This window comes from Cygnus atratus, unplaced genomic scaffold, assembly GCF_013377495.2.
Source record: "Cygnus atratus isolate AKBS03 ecotype Queensland, Australia unplaced genomic scaffold, CAtr_DNAZoo_HiC_assembly HiC_scaffold_37, whole genome shotgun sequence".
In the NCBI taxonomy this organism is placed as follows: Eukaryota; Metazoa; Chordata; class Aves; order Anseriformes; family Anatidae; genus Cygnus; species Cygnus atratus.
Window position 1 is genome coordinate 4554 of NW_026109963.1, and position 17173 is coordinate 21726.

General features: G+C 50.6%; 1 pseudogene; it reads right to left on the minus strand.

Moving 5' to 3' along the window:
- Positions 1-709: 709 nt before the first annotated feature.
- LOC118260758 (olfactory receptor 14J1-like) lies at positions 710-14874 on the minus strand (annotated as a pseudogene).
- Positions 14875-17173: the final 2299 nt, after the last annotated feature.

Here is a 17173-nt window from a genome sequence, read left to right on the forward strand (position 1 = left end):
ACTCTCTGATCTGGAGGTGTTATTTGACAAGCATGCCTATCAGTGACACTTGTAAACGCTGGGTTACTGCACCACAGCCCCAAATCCCTCACGGGCCCACTAAGATACTTTTACTGATTGATCCACAATAAACACTGCCAAAAAGATTCTCAACAAGTTAAACCCTGGTTAGAAAGAATCTGAGGAACCTGTCACTGCAGCAACTAAGGGCTGCAATTGGATGCAAAATCTCCAACACCCTCCTTAGCACCCTGCTAGCTCAAGGACTGTGTGGGGCTTCCATGCCCTGAGCGAGTCTACCCTGGCCACATAATGCAGATGTCATGTTCAAGAAAGCACATATCGTTATCGAAACTTATCGGATCCACAGCAAAAAGAAAAGCCCACCCTTCTATATTTCCCCTCCTTCTCCATTCACAGAGGGAAGAGACTGAAAACAAGCAGATTTGTCTTTCAAATTTACAGTTAATGTGAAAAATGTGTATTTGTGAAATACATCACGTATTGTTTCAAGCTACAAAAAACTCACTCCCACAAAGGAAGGACTTTTGACCTCAGCATGCAGCCCCAGTTACAAATAACTTCCTTTCTAGCAGCGGGCCGCGTTCCCCTGGCACTCAGTCACTCCGCAGCACGGCAGCCACCTTTGTGCTAAGGATGGCAAATTCTACTTAGAAACGCTCTGTAGAAGAGTGATGTTGTCCCCTTTTCACATGATCCGGCCTGCAGCACAGAGAAGGGAAAGAGGGGATTAGAGAGAGCCCAGAATCTGAGAATAATCTCGTGCTTTCAGAAAGTATTTCCTGTGGTTGAGCAGGGTTCTGCCCATCACACAGAGTCCTGTTCCTGCCAGCTGCCCCACACTCACAAGTCCCACTCCAGCCACCGTCCCCGTTCCAGCAGCACGCTGTCCCTGCTGAAAACCCCAGCATTGGGCACACATCGTTGCTTCTGTCCACCAGCAGGTGGTAAAGAAACACTGCCGCTACCGCGGCTCCCTGCTTTGACTCAGAGATCACAGCAAGCGTGACAATCGCCCAGGGCCACTGGCTTTAGATGCAGCTGAAAGGAGCTGTGACCAGACTCCTCCAGCCAGTGCAGGCCGCCTGGTACACGTTTCAAAGACCGGAACTGGTCTCAGGCAGGGACACATTCTCCTTCATTCAGCAAAATCACCAGCTCAAAAATCATCAGGGACAGAGATGTAGCCAGTAATTGCTCACTGAACTTCAACATCAAGGCTCGTCACACCTTTGGTACCTCTCAGTGCTGCTACCTAGAAGGCTCACCCGCGCAGGTTTCAGACCGCGCATCACTCGGGTTGCGCAGACACACGACACACCCAGCTGTTTCCTTGATTTTGTCTTGGAGTGAATCTCCTCTGCGTCGGCCAGCAACAAATTCATGTACTCGTCAAAGCCCTAGAAATCAGCAACGATGCCAATTACTTCAGCAACAACACAAACCATCATCAGCTTTGCTGACCCAGGCTGGACAATGAAGACTAATTGTTACAGAAGGACAATTTTTTTTTTCCCTTGTGCTAGTTCTTCTTGACAAGAAAAAATAGGATTGTGAAGGAGGGAAAAACTAACAACGTAATGCGGGGTTGTGCTGATACTCACAATGATGCAGCCTTCTATCCGCATGTTCACTTGCTCGTAAAGCCACACCTGGATCCTCGAACTCTGCAGAAGGAAGGAGGAGAGTAAATTGGAACACAAACACCGCGAGCAGTTTTGTTCTCTCTCGCGTGTTCAGAAATACCTGCTAACCACAGCCGCTAGAGCTCCCAAACACTCCAAGGAGCAACTCTCAGGGGCAGGTTCAATTAACAGTCTGACATTTCAGAGCATTACATGATTGGGTGAATACTACACGTTTGCTGAAGAACACGTTTCCAGTCACAAGGGAACACCCCTGCATGCCTGGCTGCACGATCCCACTCCCGTTAACACGAGGGGGAAACGCCGGGCTGCGCAGCAGCTCCTTGTACCCACCAGCATGCCGCACAGCTCTCCGTTCCCTAAAAACCTGCCCTGAGCAACGGGTTGGAGCCAAAAACTCAGCAAGGGGGATCCCCGGACCCTCCCTGCTCCCCCCCCCCCCAAAAAAAAAACCATTTGGGGTCCCCGGCGGGACACCCAGGGTCTCGCCGGGGGTCACCGGGGTGGGTCCTCCGGGGTGCCCCCGAGGCCCCCCCCCCCCCGGCAGGCACACCAGCGCCCCAGAGAACCCCCACCGGTTAAGCTCAGCGGGCACCCAGCCCCCCCAGAGTACCCCCCCGGTGAACCCCCAAAGACCCCGGGCTCCCTGGAGAACCCCCACCGGTGACCCCAGGCAGCCCTCAGGGCATCCCGGAGGACAGACCCTGGTGAACCCCAGGAGGACCCCAGGCACCCCAGAGGACCCCCACCCGTGACACCCAGCACGCCCCAGGGCCGCTTGGAGGACCCCCGCCAGTGGCCCCCGGCCGCCCCAGAGGACTGCCCCTGGTGATCCCCAGCAGGTGCACGGGCATCCCGTAAGACCACCTCTGGTGACCCCCAGCATGACCCAGGTTGGCTTAGAGGACCCCCACCGCTGTCCCCCACCGAACCCCCAGGCACCCCAGAGGACCACCCCCGGTTATCCCCAGCAGGCCCCCGGAGGACCCTCCCCGGTGACCCCCGATGAGCCTCCTGGCACCCCAGAGGACCCCCCCCAGTGACCTCTGGCGGGCCCCCAGGCTCTCACCTATGGTGACCCTCCCGCGGGTCCCCTGGCGCCCTGGAGGACTGCCCCGCAGGGACAACCAGCAGGCCCCCGGGCGCCCCGGAGGAACCCTGCCAGGGACACCTGGGAGTGTCAATCTCTGTGAATGTTCACATAACAGAAAGGGAACTCAGATTTTAGCCCTAAGTAACTATTTTTAGAGACAGGCTGAAAAGAATCGCTTTCCAGCCAGGGACCATTTCAGCATCCTCAAAGCTGAAAAAACAGTTGACAGCTCTGTCGAATCGTGTTCCTGGCAAAAAAATCCCAGGGACCAGATCCAGGGACCAAGGACTGCCCACTGCAATTTGGTGCAGCAAGTTGCACACAAAACCCCCTTTTCCCCCATTGTTTTTATTTGCAAATCACATACCTGTGCCTCTAGTGTCAACGTAGATTTTCCATCCTTTTTTCTCATGTCCTCTCAATGGTCACATTGGTGAAACCACAGGGTGGCACGGGCTGTGTACCCTCTGTCATCTTCCTTGCACAGAGGGACACTTACCCCTCATACCTCAGACACTGGTTTGTACAGGTGGGGAGCAAGATAAATTCTCTAAGTTGGTGGACCTTGTTATAAATTACTCTTAGTCAGAGAGAATTTGAATTAAGTCAATTAGTTTATTGAGTAAGCAATCAGCAAGCAAAACAGTGCTGGGCGGCCAGGGAGCCCATGCTCCTCCAAACAGCGCGCAACTTCCCCCTTTTGCAGTCCCCTTTTATCATCAGGCTCTTCCGGGGTTACGTGGCTTTCTTCTACGCAGCTGCGTCAATTGTTACTAGGGGGTCGTCTCTGTCCCTCCTTCCGGGGTTACGTGGCTTTCTTCTACGCGGTTGCGTCAATTGTTGCTAGGGGGTCGTCTCTGTCCCTCCTTCCGGGGTTACGTGGCTTTCTTCTATGCAGCTGCGTCAATTGTTGCTAGGGGGTCGTCTCTGTCCCTCTGGTGGTCGCACAGATGAAGGCAGTAGTAGTAGTCTTCCTCATCTCTCTCTCTCTCTCATCTCTCTCTCTCTTCCTTATTTGGTTATATTTGTCCTCAAGACAGGGAAGTAGGTTATCGGTTTAGCAATCTACTATTTATACAATGTTCCCTTAGCCATATATCCGAGACACCCTGTTTCTGGAGGATGTCTCAGCATTTCAACCACTGTTTGAGGAACTCCCTTTGTTCCCTTCTTAAGGTAGCAAAATAATGAACAAACATTCTTATTGTCAATCACAGACATCTTCCAAAAGTTTCTCCACGGCTGAGACGCAGGCCTGTAGGGAAGAGGAGAGGCTTCCTTCGTACTGCCAGGGTTGTTTAGCCAATTCATCCACTGTGGGTTCCTCATGGTCTTTCCAGTGGAGGTGCCTCCTGCTCTAGATACCTGCCCATATCCTCCCACTCTCCCTGCCACTCCTAACTATCCTGCCTCAGGACACATCTCTGGATGACACTCTTCAGTGTTTGTTTAACCTTCGACAAAACCTGAAGTGTATTCAGGAGACATAACGAGAAGAACATGCTGGTCTGAACATCGCAAGGATAGTCAAAGGTTTGGAAAGCTACGATAACATTCCTGGAGGAGAAGAAAGGGAGAGTGAACAAGGGGGAAGAAACACCTTCCCCTGACCCTACCTCAGAAACTATTAACAATTACACCTTTCACACTTTCTCTTCAGGGAGAAAATCTACAGAGGGGTCAGGGGGAAATGTCCAACAATAGTTTCTTTCTTTGAAGTTATCTCCTTGAAGTTATAACTTCTGGTAATCCAAAGGCTTTTGACTTGCATATTGTGAAAACAGCATTTCTTTTATGAACAGCACATTCTCACAATTTCCACTTAGTGAAAGTAACGCTAATGCCACCAGTATCTATCCAAATTTGTTTCTACTTACCAGAAGTTGTCATTTGAGTTCACATTAAGGCACCTTTTTCACACAGTCTGTTGTTCCATCTTAACAAGTACTTAAGAACATTCTTCAAAGTCAGGCTTACCTGTAAGCACTGGAGCTTCTGAGTTTGGGGTTTTTTTAATCATTATTTTATTTTTAAGGGCTGGAAAGGGAGCTTAGAATCCACATAAGTAATTTCACTGAAAACAGACAAGGTGAAGGAAGTACTCAAACTCCTCAACATTAAACAACTGTAGAACCCAGGAACACTTATCTGCCAGCTTCTGAACTTGAGTCACTTCCAAACTACTTCACAGTGAAGTCGTACCACCAGGGTTTTACTGTACTGAGAAGGCACCACCAACGTAGCTAGCTCGTAGAGTCACTAAAACTATTTCACAGAGATGGTAGGAAACATGAAGAAAAAGCAGCCTGCTGGGGAACACTGAGTCCACTTCATCACACTGGAAACACACCCTAAACAACACAAGCCTCCAACTCTCCTGAGGAGGCAACTCCCCACAGCTCCTCATGTTTCCTATATAGCAAATGTCAAATGATCCACACCTGGCAGATTTCACTTAACAAGGGTGGAGCCAAGAGACCTTGTGGAATAGGCTCATCTACCTGGCTTCAGTCTTTTAAGGTCAATCACTCCTTATCACTAATAGAAATAGCCTGAGACGGGGCTTAGTGGTTAGAGTTGATCTAATGAATTGACTACAAAAGGTGCACAAGGGTCATATTTCTGTTAGTCATTCTGTGAGGAAAAGTAGTACAGAGCCTGTTAAAATCAATCAATCAATCAATCAATTTATAAATAGAAGAAATAAAAGAAAAAAGAAAATGACCTTAAAGGCAAAATTGCTGTCATAGATTTTCTTCTGTCCAGTCACAGCAGATAAAGAATATATCAATCAGAATTACTTTTCTTGACATTAATGTTATTTAAATTTGCTTTTCTGAGATCTCTTCTTTATGTAGGACTTTTCAAAATCTAGCCCCATGACCTGTGACTACACTATTTACTTTGGCTGCGTATAAACTCTCACGTATAAATGCCAGGATCCGGATCCTCACTCACTATTCAGGTCAATGACTGGGCTGAAGGTTTGGGCTTTAATTTGGTTACATGCCTACATTGCTGTTTCCTGGCAGGTCATGGCAAGAAGATTGGCTGGCTTGGGGGAGCTTATGTACACGTGGCTTTTAGGCTGCAGCCAAAGTGTTCCTCTAGATCTGGAAGTTTGAAGAGGGTTGCAGTCTCCAAGCTCAGATACAACCACATATTAGTCTGGCATAACTGATTTTTGTGTTCCTTGCAATAGCTGTTCCTTCACCTCCTCTTCAGAGACAAGCACACACGTCTCTTTCGTGCTCCTTCATTAGGAAACAAACCAGGAGAGATTAAAGCCTCTTTCTTCAAGTCAGTAAGATACTGGGCTACAAAGATGGTGAAGGGCCTAGAGGGGAAGACGTATGAGGAGCGGCTGAGGTCACTTGGCCTGTTCAGCCTGGAGAAGAGGAGTCTGAGGGGAGACCTCATCGCAGCCTACAGCTTCCTCACGAGGGGGAGTGGAGGGGCAGGCGCCCATCTATTCTCTTTAGTCACCAGTGATAGGACCCGCAGGAATGGTGTCAAGCTGAGGCAAGGGAGGTTTAGACTACACATCAGGAAGAGGTTCTTCACTGAGAGGGTGGTCGCCCACTGGAACAGGCTCCCCAGGGAAGGAGTCACTGCACCAAGCCTGTCAGAGTTTAAGAAGCGTTTTGACTGTGCACTTAGTCACATGGTCTGAATTTTGGGGTAGACCTGCGTGGTGCCAGGAGTTGTACTCAATGATCCTTACGGGACCATTCCAACTCAGGCTATTCTATGATTCTATACCCTCCTTTGGTTTCAGCGAGAATTCAGGCCCTCCCAACTGAAGTTTCTTCTGGATGGTGTTTCTTCTGAATAAGATAATTTCATTTCCCTTTTGAAGACTTACAAGGATGTAGTAACAAAAGCAAAGGCCTAAAACAGTACCTGAGGCATAGGCTACTTTTCAGCCTGCAGCAGACTATAGGTGTGATATTAGCATTTCAGACAAATGTGATCTACGTAACGTGAAGTGTTCCGGCATGCTTACAATTTGCCAAAGGCCACAAAAGGGGACCTTCATTTTAAGACTGTATGGAAAAGAAAACAAAAACAACAACAACAACAACAGAGAAGTAACTTAACCTTCACCTAAATTTTATTATTATTTTGCAACTCCTTCAGGTGTCCACAAGGAATTCTGCCCCTCTCTTTACCCAGCCCCCCCCCCAAAAAAAAAAAAAAAAATAGAAATTGTGGCATAGAGGTATAATTTCAGTTCACACCAGAGGACATTCTTCTCACTGAAGTACAGTTAAGCCCCACATAGTGCCAAAAAGTAATGTATTTACAAGTTCGTTTTACATGTTGGCGTTATTTACTTGTCTCGTCTTGCTGAATGCAAGATCTATCTTGATCTATCTGGGGGCTTGATCTATCTGGGGAGGAACATGTAATGCCGTGCAAGGTTGTTTGGTTGTATGACTGACAACATGACTTTAAAATTTTGAACTGTTTGTATAGAAGCAAAATACAGAAGAGTACACTATCACCAAGGGAAACATAGAAACTACCTGTTGCTTCTCAGGTTTAAAGTTAAAAGGTGTAAGCATCAGTTAAGGTGTAAGAAAAAGTGTAATCAGCTGTTTGAGCACCATTCTTATGTATACATGAACATTTTCCTCTCCAATTTCCAAATTGGATTGCAACATTTTTCATCATACTCTTAGATACGGATTCTGATTTTAACACTGCTTCCTAGTGCAAATTTCCAGAAAAGAGAGAAGCAAACCAGTCCTGACTGCTTTGAATGAGATGGAGATAGCAAACAAATGTAAATGAAGAAAATAAACCTGTAGCAATGCTTTCAAATAACATTCAAATAACCCCTCCAGGTGACCCCCCTGTGGGCCTCCGGATGCCTTGGCGGAACCCAGCCGGTGACCCCCAGTGGGCCCCAGGGCACCCCAGAGGATCCCGCCCGTTGACCCCTAGTGGGCCCCCAGGCGCCCTGGAGGACCCACCCCGGTGACCCCCGGCAGGCCCCCGGGCGCCCCGGAGGACCAACCCCGGTGACCACAGGTGGGACCACGGGTGCCCCGGAGGACCCACCCTGGTGACCCCCGGCGGGCCCCTGGGCACTCCGGCGGGCCCCCGCCGGTGACCTCTGGCGGGCCTCCCAGTGCCCCAGCAGACCCCCACCAGTGATCCCCAGCGGGTCCCCTAGTGCCCCGGCGGACCCCCACCTGTGACCCCCAGCGGGCCCCCAGGCGCCCCGGCGGACCCCCGCTGGTGACCCCCGGAGGCATCTGGGCGCCCTGGTTGACCTTCGCCAGTGACCCCCTGAGGGTCCCAGGGCGCCCCCACGACCCCCCGCCAGTGACCCCCGGCGGGCCCTCCAGTGCCCCAGCAGACCCCTGCCGGTGATCCCCAGCGGGTCCCCTAGTGCCCCGGTGGACCCCCACCTGTGACCCCCAGCAGGCCCCAAGGTGCCCAGGCAGACCCCCGCCAGTGACCCCTGGCAGCGAAGGGATGAAAGACATGGACTCCCGATGGCTCTTGAATAGGAGACCTTTAATGCCATTTTTCACTACTACATATACTTTCCCTGTAGCCCCATGTGCTGTCCATGCGCCCAAAACTGTCATACAATTGGTTAGAGACCCTCAGACTCGTGCCTCGAGCCAGCCAGCAATTGGCCACTGCCCAAAGCTCATCTTTAACAGTGTAGCCAATTTACTTTATCTCAACCTTGCTCAAGTTTTTGTTTCTACCGCTTGTTTCCTCATTATCTCTAATTCAGGGACGTGTGAAACAGCACAAAGCCACCTGCAAATTCCTTTCCCACAATTCGTTGCAGCCCTGGGGCAATGGCAGTGACCCCATGAACTGGGTCTGCCTCCCAACCTGCCCAGCATGGCCCTGCAGAGTGCCCCCGTGCCCCAGACACCCCAGCCCCATCGCTCTGCAGAGCAGAACCACCAAAAAGGGAGTGTTTTGTAGGTGTGGTATTATGAGCTCGGTGGTGACTCAGAAACTCTAAGTCCAGCAGGAAGCGAATGGCTGTTAAACAGCCTGTGAGGTTACTTTGCTCTGAAGTACCCGACAGGCCATCCCTTGACTCCTGGCTGGGATCTGTGCCATTAGGCTCACATCTGCCAGTGTGCGTGGATCAGCAGAAGGCACTTGCTGTGCATGTAGTTTGTGAGATCAACTCTTCCTACATATCTGGGAAGCCCCATAGGGGACCAGGTCTTGGATAGGGGTCATCATGTCAGAGGTGATGACTTTTGCCTAAAGTCATCCTTCAGGGCTGCTTTCAGTTCTCTACAAAGAAGTGGCCACTGCCTCCACGATGCCCGAGGAAAACTGAAGCATGCATGAGGGCCTGGAAAAAGTTACCCTGGATCCATAGGACCCATTCTAGATCTAAAAGTTGGAGGCAGGAAGCACAGTTTTACGGTGGTGAAGAGCTGCTGGGCACATTGTGTGGGGTGCTCCTACAGGCATTTGTATCCTTTTCCAACATGCCTTAGGTGCCGCGTCTGTCTCAGAAATGGAGTACCCAACAGAGGTGAGACAGATACTCTGAGATCATGAAAGCCATCAGAAAACTGCCCCTAAGAAGATGACTGATATGGGGAGGTCAAGAGAACCCTGGACAAGAGAGATGTGAGATTTGTGGGTGGGGAATAGGAGCTTGGCCAGCAGAAATCAATGATTTCAGGGATGTTAGAAGGTTCAGGCAATGTTGATTCTGCTACAACGCTGACTGAAAACAGTCATGTAAAGCCCTTCCCCTATTTTAACCAGTGACATTAATCCTTAAACCTAAATACTAGTCCACACCCTGACAGGAATCCACTGCTCTAATGCCTGACCTCAAAGTATCCTTTGAAGCCAAAACTCAGCCCATACACTCTTTCCCTTACATTTACACTCTTGCTCACCCTGATCCCTGCCCTTAACACTAGCATTAAAGTGCTCTATTTAACCCTAGACTTCTTACCAGATCTAAACAAACTCCTAAATCTCAAAGCTTGCCCATAACCTAACCATAGGCAGAACACCTAAGCAGAACACCAAACCCTTCTACTACAATTTTGCCTAAACTCTAACCCAGAAAGGTGAGCCCTAATACCTAATATCATACATGAACACCTAACATCCAAAGCCCCTCTTCCTGTGCATTAACCTCCTCACCTTCAGCCTCTCACCTGACCCTTAACTTTAGGCGCTTGACCCCTTGGGGCAGGGAAGGAATCTTCAGGTTGCTGTGCAGTCACGTGGCATTCAAAGATGAATGTTGGGGGGCCATGGATCTGATCAGCTTGTAGGCCACAAGGAGGAGATGTGTGGGAATGCCCTGATGAGCTCAGCTCTGCCTCAGGATCTCCTGCACAAGCGGGAGGAATGTGACTGTGGAAGTGACTGTGAGGTCACTTCTGTCTCTGCAGTTGATAGGGAACCAGCAGGAATGTGTCACAGAAAGGGACTGTGAGGTCACTTCTGCCTGTAGGTGGCAGGTCACCATTGACTCCTACCTGGGATCTGTACTTTTTGGCTGACATCTGCCAGTGGCCCTCGCAGGCCAGCAGAAGGCACCTGGTTGGCATGCTGACTGTGGGATCCCCTCTGCCTACATACCCAGGACAACCCAGACAGAAAGAAGGCCCGGATATGGGTTGTCCTGTCCCTTCTGCTTGAGTACATGACTGGACTGCAGGAGGCACAAGGCTTGAGTGTGTCTAGCCAAGAAGCTGCAAGACCAGCAGCAGGCCCATGGCTTTAAAAATGCTGGTGAGGTGACTTCTATCTTGTTGATTGACAGGCCGCAAGAAGGCTGATGTGTTGGGATGCCTACTTTAGGAGGGGTTTCCAACCCGATGGAGCTTTCTGTGGTAGTAGGAAAGAGCAGGAGAGAAAAAACTGCCACAAAATGAATCTTGGAAGGTTGGCACTGGCCATGAGGATGAAGAATGTCCCTCAATGGGTTGTGCTGTGCTGCCAGAGGTCACCCAAAGAGTGTCTGTGAATACACCATGGCTCTGTGTTTTAAGGAAGAGTTCATGAGGATTGACGAGACTGGGTGAAATGATGGAAATGCTGGGATGAGAGCAAGGTGGTGAACAGAGATGGGTGTCTGCAGACTTCAGGAAAATAGGGAAAAGAGTGTGACAGCATAGGAAAGTCTGCAGAGGAGAAGGAAGAGGGTGATGGCAAGAAGGGAAGACCCCAACAGCCCTGATGTTTTTGTCCGCTTGGCTAGAGCTTATGAGGAGAGAAGATATACTCATTTCAATGAGGCCTCGTTGCTTCCTTACAACCCTGTGCAGAGGCTGGGAGGTATTGTTGGTAATAGAAGATGAAATATACAATATTGCTTAATATGTGTTATGTTTGCGATGTACTGTTCTGGGGCTGCGCTTGGAAGATAGAAAATATATGTGCAAGGATAGCATGAGAGAATGCACCGATTCATGATGAGGAGTAAGGAGGACTAAAAGAATGCTCAATTTGCAAGACATCTAGATAACTGGGGCCTCTCGGACCCCAAGAACTGGATCAAACCAGCCTTGTGGTTTGGACTGAGACCAAGGGCTAAGAGAGCATGCGTAAGAAGAAAAGGTTAAAAAGTTCAACTCTGAAGAAGACATCTTACTTCATCCCAACAACCACCCGGACGACCACCAGAGAATGATACGCAAGCGCAGAAGGACTGATAAGATAATTAGCATACGAAGCAGGGCAAGGCAGAGCTAGGAAATGAATATGCATAGCTGTGTTGTGAAACTTAATGCATATGTAATATTTTAGGAGATAAAAGAGAACTGAGTAAACAAATTGGACGAAGTTAGATTTGGGCAGGCATGCCCCTAACTTCCGGCGCCTAATAAAGCACCTTCATATAATCACTCTGTGGATTATGTGTCTTCGTGAATGCTAACAGTATCATACCACTGTTCTTCTCATGGCATCACACTGCCCACACAGACCCCAAAAAGAGTCCTGACCCAGACATGGGGTACAGGATCTCCCCTCCCAGTGGCTGGGGTCAGGCCTTGGCCCTTCTGCTTCACTAAAACCAACCAAGATTTTTCTCAGAACACTGCCTTTGCCTGTCTTGTAACCATGGCCTCCCATTATCTGCCCCAACAAGTCCCTGGGGAGGCTTTGTTAGTAACAGCCCTCAGCGGGGCCCATTAATACTCCAAGTCACTTCAACTTTTCCGTCTGACTTTACTTTCTCAAGCAGTTGCATCATTCTCCTCTCAGTACCTGATATTTCATAGCCTCAGCACCAAAATACACCATGGAACTCATTAAAATTTGGAAACTCCTAAGCAGTCATATCTCTCCTATAATTCTCATCAACTCTTCAAGACTTGTAGAGCTAATTGGAGAGCTTTCATGTTGTAGTTAAGGAGGAAAATTTCAAAGAACATCTAATAAAAATCTTTTCTCATTTTAAAGGAAAATTTTTGTTGCATTTCAGTTTGGAGCATTATTTTCCTATCAATATTGATTCAGGACTTCTCCTATGGAGATATGCACAGGGAGGAAAAGCAGACTCTTGAGGTCTGACACTGCATGGACAACCTTGTTCCTCAGCACCCCAGCCCTGCCATTTCTCTCATTGGCCACCTGGCACTTTCATCACTTTTTCTTACATCAGAATTCTGCACCAAAGTCTGCAGCTGGATGTTACAGCTCCTTTGCACCAGCTCCCTCCTGCTTTCCTTAGAGACCTGGCTGCACACAGGCGCAGAAGTGTTTTTCATATTTCCAAACAAACAACAAGAAAACTTGGAGCAGTTTTCCAAAAAACAAAGCAAGCTCCTCATCTTGTCTGCCTCCAGTGAGGTTGACCTTCTTAAAAGGATGACTGTACAAGAAGTCTTTTATACTGATGGAAAGGAAATTATAAGTATTACAATAAGTATTAATCCATATGATATTAATTCAATGGTAATTGATGAGGAGCTTCCTAAGAACAAAATCAGACCAACTGCTGATATATGGGCAAGCTTGAACTCCTTGAAACTCAAAGCAACCACTGGGTCAGTGAGAGCGATCTGAGTGATCAAAGAGTAAGAGGAGGGCAAACCAGGAGAACAATGGGAAGTGCATAGGTCCAGACAGGCAGCTGGAAAGGGGACATTCAGCAGTGGGGTAGGGGAGGCCAGGAGAAGCAGTCCAAGTGTGGTGCTACTTGTGAGGACACGTTTGTGCCAGCCGCCTGAGTGGGCAGCAGCTGTGTGCAGGCGAGGGGAGGCCAGGAAGCGCATGCCAAGAGCTCTCCTGTCAGCAGAGACAAGGCCAGGGCTGAGGGCAAGGGGAGAGGCAGGCGCAGGGCAGGGGGCTGCAAGGGCCATGCTGGGCTCCCTGCCCCTGCAGCAGCCACACTGGCCCTCAGCAGATGTGCTGGCCGCACTGGGAGGTCCTGGCGTGCATCAGAGAGAAGCAAGGAGGGCGCTGGAGAGGGCCAGGGCGAGGCAGGTGGCAGAGCCCCATGCAGGGGCTGGCTGGGGGTCCCCTCTGCTGCAGGCACCGCATGCAGCATGGCAGGAGGAGGACAGACAGGGCTCATGGCCACGGTGCAGAGCCTGGCCCTGGATGCTCCATGACCGCATTGCAGGTCCTGGCAGGCTGCGGTGAGGGGAAGAAATGCCCTGAGCCCCCTTCCTGCTCTGCCCAGGCCAGCAAGGGCCCAGAACAGCCTCCTCTCCCCTGCCCCTGCAGCTCTGGGCTCCCTCTGTGCAGCCCTGGGCTCCCTTCGCGCAGCCCTGGCTCTGCAGCAGGAAGCCCTGCTGGGAGCCCTCCCCTGCATGCTCCCACCTCTCCCTGATGCTGCTGTTGCCCTCTGCTGGGCACTGCCCAGCCCAGCCCAGCCCAGCCCCTGTCCACCTCTCCCCACCCTTCTGCCCTTGGCTAGTCAGCCAGTCTTGGCCCTTTCTGCTTGTTCACTGAAGGCCTCTGAGACCTTTGCACTGTGGCCTAGTTTTACTGTGAAGATCCACCCACTGCCCACCCAACGCAAGGCACATGGTGCCGCTAAACAACCCTTAGGATATCTTGGTGGCTTCTGATACCTCCTTGTTGCCAGCAGCCCTGGCACGTCAGACAGTGTCAGGAAGCTGCTTCTTGACCATTCAGGGCCTCCAGGAGCACTGGGAATCCGCCAGTGATGACTCAGTCCAGCCCTGACTCCCTCACCCAGCACCCTGTGCCCTCATGCCCCTCTGTCCAGGTGGCACCCAAGTGCGAGAGTGAGGCCTTGAGCCTGGCATTCCCTGAGTGTCGTCTGCACTCCAGTTTGGGAAGAAAATCCCTGAGCACTGAGCAACTTCACTTTTATTAACAAGATGCCACAACAGAGGCCAGGTGTCATTTAGGAATAAACACATTTAGAGAAAGCCTCTGGGTCACACAGAGGATTGGTCATCTGGAAAAGAGGAATGAAAGCGAACATTTAACTGCAAATAGAATTTTAAAGAATGATATACCTAAAGGTCACAAATTGCCTGATATTAACTTGAGTAAAGCTAGAAAAGTGAGATATCCCATTTATTGCTAAGTAAATATTACCACTAGAATCAGTTTCTTCAGTGTGGCTGTCAGACCTGGTTCCTCATGCTGTAGATGAGGGTGTTCAATGCTGGAGGCACCACTGAGTACAGAACTGCCATCACCATGTCCAAGGATGGGGAGGAGATGGAGGGGGGGGTTCAGGTAGGCAAACATGGCAGTGCTGACAAACAGGAAGACCATGGCCAGGTGAGGGAGGCACATGGAAAAGGCTTTGTGCCGGCCCTGCTCAGAGGGGATCCTCAGCACCACTCTGAAGACCTGCACATAGGACACCACAATGAAAACAAAACAACCCAAGACTAAAGAAACACTAAACACAAGTACCCCAACTTCCCTGAGGTAGGCATCTGAGCAGGAGAGCTTGAGGATCTAAGGGATCTCACAGAAGAACTGGTCCACAGTATTGCCTTGGCAGAGGGGCAGAGAAAATGTCTTGGTCGTGTGCAGGACAGCATTGAGAAAGCCACTGTCCCAGGCAGCTGCTGCCATCTTGGCACAAGCTCTGGTTCCCAGGAGGCTCCCATAGTGCAGGGGCCTGCAGATGGCAATGTAGCGGTCGTAGGCCATGACGGTGAGGAGATAATACTCTGCTACAACCAAGAAGACAGAAAAGAAGACCTAAGCAACACACCCTTCATAGGAGATGGCCCTAGTGTCCCAGAGGGAATTGGCCATGGCTCTGGGGAGAGTGGTGGAGATGCAGCCCAGGTCGAGGAGGGCGAGGTTGAGGAGGAAGTACATGGGGGTGTGGAGGCGGTGGTCGCAGGCTACGGCGGTGAGGATGAGGCCGTTGCCCAGGAGGGCAGCCAGGTAGATGCCCAGGAAGAGCCCGAAGTGCAGAAGCTGCAGCTCCCGTCTATCTGTGAATGCCAGCAGGAGGAACTCACCCACAGAGCTACCATTGGGCATCTGCATCGTTCTTGGCATGGGGTTCTGTGCCAGGGGAAAAAGCAAACAAACAAACAAACAAAAAAACACATTAATAAATCAGAAGACTTATATGAGAAAAACTTGTTCCATTTCTCAATTAATCCAACGTAATGATTGTCCTCTTTCAGGATTATAGTTGGCAGGTCACTTTCAGGAGTTCTGAATGACACTGCCTGAGGATGTGCCTGTGAGTAGAGACTTCTGCTGTGAGCAATACATGAGGCAGTCCTGCCCAAGAACAAGAGGTTAAAAGGAAAATGGGGTAATCTCAGATTCAAGTCACCTGCTAATAAAGAGCTTTTCCATATAGTTTCTCACAATTCACCCATCTGCAGAGCAAGGCTATGGGGATTTTGTATGGGGATTTTGTATTTTTTGTCTAGCTGCCCACGACAATCCTGACGACTTTTTCTAAGGCAGAAATCCTGGGCATTTCTGCTGTACTCCAAGAGAAAGCCTGTGGATCGTCAGAGGCAAAGGGACTGTCCCTTTAATGCAGAATGTTCTTTAGAGAGGCCAGCCAGTCTGTCCATCACAGGTGGTCACAGCCGCCCTGTGCTAGCATCCATTTGAGATGCAGGACAATTGCATTCAGAGGGTCATAGAGTCATAGAATCATAGAATATCCCAACCTTGAAGGGACCCACAAGGATCCTCAAATCCCACCCCTGAATCTGTACACAACCACCCAAAAATCAGCCCATATGAGGGTGTTGTCGAAATATTTCTTAAACTCTAGCAGCCTCAGTGCTGTGACCACTTCCCTGTGGTGCCTGTTCCAGTGCCTACAGAACCTGGACACTGCTGCGAGCAAAGGAATCCAGGCTCAAAGTGCACAACTCCAGACCCCTCACCCTATCGCCGTACTCCCCTTCCCCCAAGCACATCAAGGGCTCACTCCATGGGCATGTGAAACCCCCATCCCCAGCCAGCCTGGAAACAAGAACAGCAGCAGCACGGCCAGGTGGAGAAGCCAGGAGGAATGCCAGCGTACTGCTGCCAGGGGAGGCAAGGCCAGGGAGGGACAGACGGACACTCAGCAGACCCTCCTGTGCTGCAGCTCTGCCTGCAGAGGAGGCAGCTCCTGCTGGGGACACCGGAACTTGAGGGCATAGGCTGTGCTGGTGGGAGAGGAGAGCAGGGGGTGTCCCAGGGAAGGCACCTGCCCTGCAGGGGATGGCAGGGAGGTGCCTGAGCCCTCCCTCGCACAGCATTTCTGTCAGAAATCTCACTGCCTGCCCATGTCCCTGCTGCCTGCCCATGTCCCTGCTGGGAGACGGTCCCCACGTCTCTTCCCTGTCCATGGCCAGCAGACCCCATCCCACACGCTGTGTGCTCAGATTCACTCAGATTCCCCTCCACTGCAGGAATCTCAAAGCACAGAATTAAAAAAAAAAAAAAAAGTATTTCCCTTCAGACAAACCAAACCTCAGTCTTCCTCTGGAAATGCCCTTTTATAAATTCCATTCTCTAAGGCATCTTCTACACTTTGCTGGAGAAACAGAGAGACCGATCTTGACAGATGCTATCAGCCATTGGATGTGCCAGATGTAGAAGACCCTTTGGCAACTGCATCTGCACTGCCCTGCTGCCAGACACTCACGGTGTCAAGAGTCTGCAGATCTCTCCTGCCACATGCTGCCCTCCGTTGTTGCGCTCCTCACTGCCTCCAAGCCCTCTCTCCTTCTCTCCTCTCCCCGTGCCACCTGCGGTCAGAGCCCCCAGCCCTGCTGCGCTGTGCAGAGGAGCTGCTCCTGGGCAGAGCTGTCTCTCTGCAGCGCTGCCCGCTTGCAAGGAGCTCCCCTTGGGCCCAGGAGCCCGGCCCAGCTCAGCAGCACAGCACCCAACCATGGCATCGCTTGCTCTGTGCCATTGGGCTCCCTCGAGGTGTCCCCAAGGCCTCAGGGCTGACAGCTCCTGAAGGCAGCAGGGTCTC